We start from the raw sequence: 10,699 nt of genomic DNA, 5'->3' as shown, positions 1-10,699 counted from the left end.
CCACCTTAGGTGTATGTGGCTGGCGCCTTAGCCACTTGAGCCACAGGCGCCGAGCCCTTACTTAGTCTTGATGACAACCTGTGGAGGTTGGTGTTATTAACCTCAAGAGGAAGCTAAGGGTAGAGAGGTTAAATAACTTGCCAAAAGTCACACAGCAGAATCAAGATTCAAGCTTAGATTTGTTTGAACTGACGCTGTGCTCTTGACTGCCTGACTGTACCATCTTCTAACAGAGCAGACGTGGACTTATGGAATTTGTGCTGCCACTTCCCTTAAAAGTGGGCACAGTGCTGAGCACAGGTAATAGGGCACTTGACAACTGTCAGCAACTGTTGACTGAATGACTGACAGTCTGAATGAATGAATGAGTGGAGAAGTGACTTCCTGTCTTGTGGGGTCTCTCTCTTCAAATGGAAGATTTCCCCACAGCCTTTGAATGCTCAATCTAATTAAGGCAAAAAGGCATCAGAGAATTACTGGGCCTTTCCTTTATTAACTGTCAAGTCCAATCTGTAGGCTGTTTACGTGCCAAGGTCAGAGATCAGTCTTTAGCTGCTCTCCTCTCATTCATCTGGCCAAGCTTGGAACATAAAGTTTATTGATGCAAAACTGATTGGCAGGCAGGTCTAACGAGGTGGCAGGAACAGGGAATATCAGGAGTTCTAAGCCACTGCCAGTTCGGCCCTGCTCCTTTGCTGTGCTAACTTGCCTGTGCTCTAGGTTGGTGGGTCAGACCTTTCACCACTAAAATCCAGATGAGTAGCAAGTGGTGTCTGGCCCTCTGTTCTCACTGAGTTGAGTCCATCAAGATGGGAACAGGTAGGAGTCCTTACTCCTGATTTCCTCTATTAATTAATTCCTGTTGGAGCCTCCTGCATAGATCTGGGGGTCATGAAGAGGAAAGTAATTGTTACACCTCAGTTTGAAGCCAACCCATCACTAAGCAGCCACCAGTCTCTGAGGAGTTCCTGACAGTGCCTCCTCTGTGTCCTTTCCTCTGAGAGGAATGGGGAAGGATGCATGGTCACATGCCTGGCTCTACTTGTAGTGTCCTCAGGATAAAAAGCAGAAGGTGGGCAGTAAGTTTCAGAAGAGGGAGATGGACCCGTGGGTTGTGGTTCATGCCACTCAGGGTGAGGAAAGGACTGGGGATGGTGGCTCATGCCTGTAATCCCAGCTAGGGCCTTGAGGAAGCCAAGGCAGGAGGATTGTTTGAGGCCAGAAGTTCAAGACCAGGCTGAGCAACATAGCAAGAGCCATCTCTACAAAAAATAACAAAAATAGCTGGGAGTGGTGGTGCATGTCTCTCAGTCAGAGAGCTGAGGCAGAGAGGATCATTCAAGGTTGTAGTGAGCTATGATCACACCACTGCATGCCAGCCTGAGCCACAGGATGAGACTTTTATTATTATTATTATTTATTTGTTTATTTATTGAGACAGAGTCTCACTTTGCTATCCTGGGTAGAGTGCCGTGGTGGCATCATAGCTCATAGGAAACTTAAACTCTAAGGCTTAAGTGATCCTCTTGTGAGCCTCCCAAGTAGCTGGGACTACAGGTGTGCCTGCCACAACACTGGGCTACTTTTAGAGACAGGGGTCTCGCTCTTGCTCAGGCTGATCTCAAAGTCCGAACTCAAGCAATCCACCTGCCTTGGCTTAGACTGTCTCTTTAAAAAAGGTGGGCACACTGGCACGTACTTGTAATCCTAGCACTCTGGGAGACTGAGGCAGGTGGATCATTCGAGCTCAGGAGTTTAAGATCAGTAAACACTGTCACTACTAAACACAGAAAAACTAGCCAGGTATTGGCAGGTGCCTATAGTCCCAGGTACTCAGGAGCTGAGGCAGGAGGATCACTTGAACCGAGGAGTCTGAGGTTGCTATGAGCTAGGCTGACTCCATGGAGCACTCTAGCCTGGGTGACAGAGTGGGACTCTCTCAAAAAAAGAAAAAAGAGGCCAGGCATGGTGGCTAGGCCTGTAGTTCTAGCACTCTGGGAGGACAAGAGAGGTGCATGGCCTGAGCTCAGGAGTTTGAGACTAGCCACGGCAAGAGCAAAACATTGTCACTACTAAATATAGACAAACTAGCTGGATGTTGGCAGACGCCTGTAGACCCAGCTACTCAGGAGGCTGAGGCAAAGGAATCACTCAAACCTAGGAGTTTGAGGTCGCTGTGAGGTATGATGATGCCATGACACTCTACCCAGAGCAATAGAATAAGACATTGTCTTAAAACAAAACAAAAAAGATGTAAAGATATGGAAAGGACTCAAATATTATTCTACGAAGTATCGCGACTACAGGTCACTTGAAATGCCTTGTACATTGGAAATAGTAGCTTTTCACAGCAGATAGTTGTCTACATTTAGATCCCTAACTCACACCCCACAAAGTAAAACAGTCAACTTAAGAAGCAAAATACATGGGTAGTGCCTGTGGTTCAAGGAGTAGGGCACTGGCCCCATATACCAGGGTGGCAGGTTCAAGCCCGGCCCCAGCCAAAAACTGCAAAAAAAAAAAAAAAGGAAGAAGCAAAATAACAAAATTAAGCTAAACTCTCACCATTCTCATTTTATTTCCTTGGGAAAAAGTCCAGGTTCGAGGTTTAGTCCGAGCAGGGAATGTCTCTATCTTGGTATTTCTGGAAGGGGATGTGGGCTGCTGGAGAAAGGTGTCCCCTTTCTTCTTTTTTTTTTTTTTTGAGACAGAGTCTCACTATGTTGCCCTCCGTAGAGTGCCATAGTGTCAAGTTCACAGCAACCTCAAACTCTTGGGCTTAAGCGATTCTCTTGCCTCAGCCTCCCAAGTAGGCTTGTTGCAGTTGTTGTTGTTTAGCTGGCCTGGGCTGGGTTCAAACCCACTAAACTCGGCGTGTGTGGCGGGCACTGTAACCACTGTGCTATGTGCACTGAGCCCCCCTTTCTTATTTGTGGCAGGGCTGGCTCCAGGATGCACAGAGCTCCAGAAATGTCCACTGCAGAGCAGGGCAGGACCCTGTCCAAACTCTACCCTTTAACTTGGGTGGTTACTTCATCTTCCAAGGCTATGAATGAAGATGACTGCGACCCTCCAAACTGTTACCTTAGGCTATAGGCTAGGGAGGTGATGTAGAAAGGATCCCAGAGAACCATACACTAACCACTAACCATAATGTAATGTGATAAATGGTATATTTACAGTAGAAATAAAACGTTTACTTCTAAATGCTTTATGCGGCTCGGCGCCTGTGGCTCAAGTGGCTAAGGCGCCGGCCACATACACCCAAGGTGGTGGGTTCAAATCCAGCCCGGGCCCACCAAACAACAAAGATGGCTGCAACCAAAAAATAGCCAGGCGTTGTGGCAGGCGCCTGTGGTCCCAGCTACTTGGGAGGCAGAGGCAGGAGACTTGCTTGAGCCCAGGAGTTAGAGGTTGCTGTGTGCTTGAGCCCAGGAGTTATAGAGGTTGCTGTGAGCTATGATGTCACAGCTCTCTACCCAGGGGGACAGCTTGAGGCTCTGTCTCAAAAATAAATAAATAAATAAATAAATAAATAAAAATAAATGCTTTATGCTAGTGCATAAAAAAAGAGTTGAGCAAGGCTTCATTGGGTCTCAAAGACGTTTCCAGACCATCAACAGTAGCCTTACCAGGCAAGTTGTTAGAGATGCAAATGTCAGGCCTCACCCTAGACTTGCTGAGTCAGAAATTCTGGGGTTGGAGCCCAGCAATTTGTGTTTCTTCTTTTTTTTTTTCCTTAGAGACAGAGTCTCACTTTATCACCCTTGGTAAAGTGCCGTGGCATCACAGCTCACAGCAACCTCCAACTCCTAGGCTTAGGCGATTCTCCTGCCTCAGCCTCCCGAGTAGCTGGGACCACAGGTGCCCACCACAATGCCTGGCTATTTTTTGTTGCAGTTTGGCTGGGAGCCTCAAACCCGCCACCTTTGGTATATGGGGCCGGCGCCCCACCCACTGAGCCACAGGCACTGCCCCAGCAATTTGTGTTTGAACAAGCTTTCTGGTAATTCTGATACAAGCTAAAGTTTGAGAATCACACACAGGTTGGCAAACTACCTTGCAACCAGCAGCCTGTTTTTGCAAATAAAGTTTTATTGGAACACAGAACTCATTTCGTCTAATTTCTAACCAGCAGAAGTGGTAGTTGCCACAGAGACCTTATGGCCTGCAAAGCCTGCTTCTGCCAAATGACTCGATCTTCCATGCTAGAAAGAACAGCCTGCTAGATTTTTTTTTTTTTTTTTTTTTTTAAGGAAATAGATCTTGCTATTGCCCAGCTGGCTTGAACTCCTGGGTTCAAGTGATCCTCCCACCTCAGCCTCTCAAATAGCTGGGACTATCGGCATGCGTCACCTTGCTTGGCTTCTATCTTAATGTTCCCCACAGCTGCCTAGTTTAGTAAGGGGCAAGGGAACCTGCTTTCTGGGAAAGCAAGACCAGACTTCAGGCCAGGCACAGTGGCTCATTACAGTGTGTAAGACCTCAGCCCAGTGCTGGGTGTATAGCATCAGAGTTTGTCTTCCTGTTTTCCCTTCAATTTCCCATCTTCCTCGTCTAGGAATATTCAAAACTATTTGAAACCCATAGTTCTTCTATTTCTTCAGGTAGTTTTTAGAGTTGTTCCCATCTACATTGCATGATTCAAAGGCCACTCTTTAATCACACCCATCCATCTGCGAGGCCCTCACCAGTGATGCCCCTCTTCCTTGTCCATGTGCACAGGGTCCAGGGCCCTGTTCTCCATGGTCTGTGTCAGTGTGTATGAAGACCTCCTGGGTTCAAGCTGGGACTCCTCTTGCCTTAGCCTCTTGGACTGCAAAGATTACAGGCATGAGCCACTGTGCCTGGCCTGAAGTTTTTTCTGAGACTAATATGGAGGATTCAGTAGCTTAGAGAAGGGGCTTATTAGATTAAAGTGAAGTTTATTCTTTTTCGCCCCTATGTTACATTTAAGCTGGGGAGAAGGCACAGAATGCAGGGAAAGGACAATTATTTAAGAGAAGTAACACTGGGGAGGGAGTTGAGGTTGCTCTCTAGCAGGAAGAGAAGATTGTTCTAGTGTCAGTAGGCTAAGGGGAAGAACGTGTGACTTGATAAATAAAACTGTGTCAAGGAGACTTGCTTAAGAGCTTCTGAACCAAGCTGGGCAGGAGGAAGATAGGAAAGCATAAATAAAGATAGGAGACTGACAGAGAATCTTATGAAGGCCAAAATCTGGTTTTTATTTTTATGTATTTATTTATTTTTTTGAGTCCTTAGTGCACTTTCCTAGCAACCACTTTTCCATTTTGTTAGAATTGGGGAGAACAGAGGAAATAACACTGATGAAAAGCCTACTCTATGTCAAGCATGGTTGCATGGCATTTCCCAATATCATTTTAGTTTTAATGAATGCCACGTATGGATTAGGGATGTGCTAGCCACTTTTTGCGATGGGAAACCTGAGACGTGAAGGGAGGGATTGAACATACTCTCTACAACTTGTGTTCTACACTGGCCCTCAATTCTTTTTTTTTTTTTTTTTTAAGAGACAGTCTCACTTTATTGCCCGCAGTAGAGTGCTGTAGCATCACAGCTCACAGCAACCTCCAACTCCTGGGCTTAGGCGATTCTCTTGCCTCAGCCTCCCGAGCAGCTGGGACTATAGGCACTCACCACAACGCCCAGCTATTTGTTGTTGCAGTTTGGCTGGGGCCAGGTTCAAACCTGACACCCTCCATATATGGGGCGGTGCCCTACCCACTGAACCACAGGGCACCACCCATATAATTCCTATTTCTTCATATCATGAGAAACCCTTTCTTGGGGGTGGAGGAAGAACACAAAAAGGTTAGGTGACTTACATTTTCTTTTCTTCCCCGCCTTTCCCAAATGTAACATTTTTATTAAGAAGACAAGTCCTTTCTCTGCTATGAAGAAAATAGTACCACTAATTGACTCAGTACATTGGCAGCCTGGTTTCCAAAATTAAACTGTGTCCTGCCAAATCATTTTAATGACAAATGTTTAAATCCTTGGCAGAAATACATAGTATGACATTATGTTTGGGGACTATTAATTCAGGGATTACTATGTGAGGCACATATACTACCTCATTTAATTCTCCAACAATTTTCTGAGGTAGTAAGACTATTTTATGGATAAAGAAATGGAGACTAAGAGAAGTTAAATATTTAGCTTCAGGCTACAACACGGGTAAGAAGCAAGGTCAAGATTAAAGCCAAGGACTTTCAGTAGCAGTCTGTCCTCCTGGCCCCCACAATGCAGCTGCTTTTAGAAAGGACTAGAGAAGCAGCAATGCAGTAATGCACATTAAGCATTTTGAGCACTGCCAACCTGCTCAGTATGTATACCACCATCTTTTTGATGAAGATGGTGGATGTTATGGAACATTCAAAAGAATGCTAGACAATTTTTAGTGTGGTACAGATGAAAGAGCAAAAGAGGGTTAAACTATTCTAGTGTTAGTGTCTTCCTTAGAATACCTTTCCCAGGAGGTATCCCCAAACCAAAACCAACCAACCCAAAACCAAGGTTGTTGTTCCAAAATCAAATGATAGCAAAGCACCAAATATCCGAATCCTCCTCTTAAAGATTGACACGTGCATCTTACATATTACAGGCTCTGAGAGGTACTGCAATAAAGGATTGCACTTCAACCCTGAGCTCCCTGCAAGTTGCTTGACCAAGGTAACCTTTACTCCCTTTAAAGCACTATTAATTTATCAAAACTTGCAGAACACACCTTGGGAACCGTAGAAACTAGTCTGATGTATGTCCAGCCAGCTCTGTGGGTCTGTGGCTATGAACATGAATCTAGAGGCCTTGTCATGCACACTCCTGAAGGCAGAAAGGACCAGATGACCAGTGTGAACATCTTTTAGTTCAGTCATGTTTGAATTCCCCACAGTTGATGAGAACTTGGACTTTGCATGGGGCATGTCACCATTTGTCATTCTATGACATGTTGAGTCTTCCAAAGGTACTATGTTTAAACAAGCTGATTCATGAACCTCAGGTTCTATCACATTATAGAAAGGAACCATCTGACAATAGAATTTCTTTTTTCTTTTTTTTTTGAGACAGAGCCTCAAGTTATCCCCCTGGGTAGAGTGCCATGGCATCACAGCTCACAGCAACCTCTAACTCCTGGGCTCAAGCGAGTCTCCTGCCTCAGCCTCCCAAGTAGCTGGGACCACAGCACCCCGCTAGTTTTTGGTTGCAGCCATCATTGTTGTTTTGTAGGTCCGGGCTAGATTCGAACCTGCCACCTTAGGTGTATGTGGCTAGTGCCTTAGCCACTTGAGTCACAGGCACCGAGCCGACAATAGATTTCTTTTGACAATATTCTTCTTTCTCTGGGAAAGGGTAAGCCCTATTATCTTTGTTTACTATTGAGTAAATTTCCATTTATATCATGCTTGTAATTAGAAGCACCCAATCTTTGATGTCAGCAAATGCATTAAATTCCTATGAGCATTTCATTTTGGGATGGGCATTACCTCTACAGTAGGCTGTGATACGGTAGAAGGTCTTTGACATACACAGAAAAATGAATTATGAAATGTGAAATTAAAAATCTCATCTCTCAGCCAGGCACAGTGGCTCACACCTATAATCCCAGCACTCCGGGAGGCCAAGGCAGGTGGATTGCTTGAGCTCACAGGTTCAAAACTAGCCTGAGCAAGAGTTCGACTCCATCTCTAAAAATAGCTGTGCGTCATGGCGGGTGCCTATAGTCCCAGCTATTTGGGAGGCTGATGCAAGAGAAACACTTGAGCTGAAGAGTCTGAGGTTGCTGTGTGAGCTATGACATGCCACAGCACTCTACCGAGGGTGACAAAATAAGATTCTGTCTCAAAAAAAAAAAAAAAATCTCACTCAGGCTGGGCTCGTGGCTCATACTTGTAATCCTAGCATTCTGGGAGGCTGAGGTCAGTGGATTGCCTGACCTCACACATTTGAGACCAGCCTAGGTAAAAGTGAGACCCTGTCTCTGAACATAGCTTAGCATTGTGACAGGTACCTGTAGTCCCAGCTACTTGGGAGGCTGAGGCAAGAGAATTGCTTGAGCCTAAGAGTTTGAGGTTGCTATGAGCTGAGATGCCATAGCACTCTACCCAGGGCAACATAATGAGACTCAGTCTCAGAAAAAAATAAATAAAACATGAACTATTAGATTTGCCAATGATAAAAATTTGGAACAATATTTTAAAAAACTCATCTCTCCATATTCTAATGTTAATTTAAAAATTTTTTTTAAAATGGACTCATAGGCCAGGTGTGGTGGCTCATGCCTGTAATTCTAGTACTTTGGGAGGCTGAGGCAGGTGGATTGCTTGAACCCAAGAGTTCAAGGGTTTGGCTTGGCGCCTATAGCTCAACCGGCTAAGGCGCCAGCCACGTACACCTAAGGTGGTGGGTTCGAATCCCCAGCCCGGACCCGCCAAACAATGACGGCTGCAACCAAAAAATAGCCGGGTGTTGTGGCGGGCACCTGTGGTCCCAGCTACTTGGGAGGCGGAGGCAGGAGACTCACTTGAGCCCAGGAGTTGGAGGTTGCTGTGAGCTGTAATGCTACGGCACTCTACCCAGGGAGACAGCTTGAGGCTCTGTCTCCAAAAAAAAAAGAGTTCAAGGGTTTGAGGTTGCTATGAGCTATGACACCATGGTAGTCTACCAACGATGACAAAGTGAGGTTCTGTCCAAAAGAAAAAAAAGAGCTCATAGCCTTTTTTAGACCCAGAGGGACTTTAGAAATCCTGTAGCATAGATCCCTCCTTCACAGATGAGGTGGGTAAAGTTTGAAAGGGTTAAACAACAGACCCCTGCAGCTTGTCTGTGGGAAGCTAGCTGAAGTCAGCTCTGAACTCTCTGTCCAGTGCTTTCTCATAAACTCTTCTCTCCTAAGACACTGTAGTCATTTTAAGGAGTTTCTTTCTTGATCTTTGGCTATAATGAAAGAGCTTGCTTCGTTTGCTTTTCTTCTGTGCAGTGGAAGGCACACCATCTGCTCTTTGGTTTTTCTGCCCCATCCCTATCATGCAGTAGAGGCTGATCCTCCACCTTACCCTTTTTTCCTACACTCTTCCCCTCTCCTTCAAAGCACTGTTCTCTTTGGAAATATGTGTGTCCAACTAACCAAGCAGTCTGTGTGCGGGAGGATGACTCTTGGTTTAATTGAGTTTTTCTAAAGTGCCTGAATTTGCCCCAAAGGTTTGCAAGGTTGGAGACCTAACAAAAATAAACTGCCATCTTTTGTCCTTTGGGCTTGTCTATGTTCTGTTAACATGTATGGAAGAATTAGTAAGTAATAAGAGAAAGAAAGGCAGAAACTCTGCTTGGAGTACTTGCCTACCCCTGGAAAAGTTCAAGGCTGGTATTCAAGGTTTGAATTTTTCCCTTGTGATTCACTTGTAGTCTCTAAGTCATCTTCATACATCTGATCAAGGACGCATCAGAGGAAAGTGTTGAGTAGTTGCATTGAAGTCAAAGTCCCCACTCACGGAATCAGTAAAGAACGTGACTTTTGCTTTGGCGCTGGGTGGTCAGAGTAAGAGCCCTCTCCTATGCTGGAAGTCCTCCCTTCCCCACAAGAACTCACCCTTTCATATTTCTCATTCCTCAATAGACACTCTGAGGGCAGGCCTGTTTTTTTTTTTTTCATTTGAGCACTTACTCTGCGACCCCCCCCAACCCCGCCTCCCCGTACCCAAGAGGGCCATGTTTTTAATCTGAGGTTGAAATGAAACCTCCCCCTGGGTGCCCAGGGACAGTCCCTTGGGGGCAGTGCCCCTCCTTCCGGAGGGCAGCATCCTGGTGGGGGTAGGGGTTCAGCTTTGATCCCAGGGCACATTTTGTCCCTGGAGACGCCCTGCCAACCAGGTACGTAGGGGGAAAGTGAAGCTAGCTGTCCGGGTCACCAAGTGGGGGTCTGGGAGCGGGACGGCTGCTTTAGAGAGGGGCGGCCGTAGGAACCCAGGAACACGGGTGGGCACAGCCAACTCACTAACTGGGCGTCTCTGGGAAGTTCGGGCGGGGTCCGCCGGCTCACGGGTTTCTTCCTCTACAATCCATCCCTGGGCAGAGCAAACCCACTTCTCACCCAAACTCGCGGAGACGAGAGATTATAGGCGGGCGCGAGGGTCGGCGAGGCGGATCCGGGAAAGGCCCGGCTAGGGCAGCCAGGCCCCTCCAGCGTGGGTCCGCCACCCGGGGAGCCAGCCCTACGGCCCCGGTCGGGGCTGCTTACACAAAGACTGTAGCGGAGGCTCCGGGACTCGGGCCCGGGATGGTCGCGGGGCACCGCCGGGCCGCCCGACCTCCCATAGCCGCTAGGCCAGCCAGTCGCCGCCACCAGTCTCCCGCCCTCAGCCGCCCGGCGAGGCGCGGCCTCCTCCACCAGCGCGGGGTCCCCTGGTTAACCCCTGCCCGCCAGCCCGGCCGCTGATTGGAGGAGGCGGGGCGCCGGGGCAGCAGGGAGCCCCCCACCTTCCTCGTCCCCTCCCCCTACTCTCCCACTGTCGGCGCTTCCCCCACCCCCCCAGGACCCCCCCCCGCCTCCCAGCCGTGCAAATCTCGCGAGGAAACACGCGGTTTCACTAGTGTGTTTACACCGATCACTACTAATCCGGACCGAACCGATCCGGATTAAGGGGCCGGAGGCGGGTCCTGGGCACCGGCGGTTCCGACTCCC

General features: G+C 47.4%; 1 protein-coding gene across 3 annotated transcripts in view; it reads left to right on the top strand.

Moving 5' to 3' along the window:
• Positions 1 to 9,838: 9,838 nt before the first annotated feature.
• TLK2 (tousled like kinase 2) overlaps positions 9,839 to 10,699 on the top strand; it is a 138,795-nt gene continuing 137,934 nt past the window's right edge. For 2 of the 3 annotated variants that reach the window (XM_023511094.1, XM_023511096.1), the window contains exon 1: positions 9,839 to 9,888. The gene's annotated coding sequence lies outside the window, so the exon portion shown is untranslated. The remainder of the gene's footprint in view (positions 9,889 to 10,699) is intronic. The other variant, XM_023511093.1, reaches the window with a different exon arrangement.

This window comes from Otolemur garnettii, unplaced genomic scaffold (assembly GCF_000181295.1).
Source record: "Otolemur garnettii isolate 467f Iridium unplaced genomic scaffold, OtoGar3 scaffold00018, whole genome shotgun sequence".
In the NCBI taxonomy this organism is placed as follows: domain Eukaryota; kingdom Metazoa; phylum Chordata; class Mammalia; order Primates; family Galagidae; genus Otolemur; species Otolemur garnettii.
Note: the sequence above shows the minus strand (reverse complement) of the source record. Positions and strands in the feature narration are given on the sequence as shown.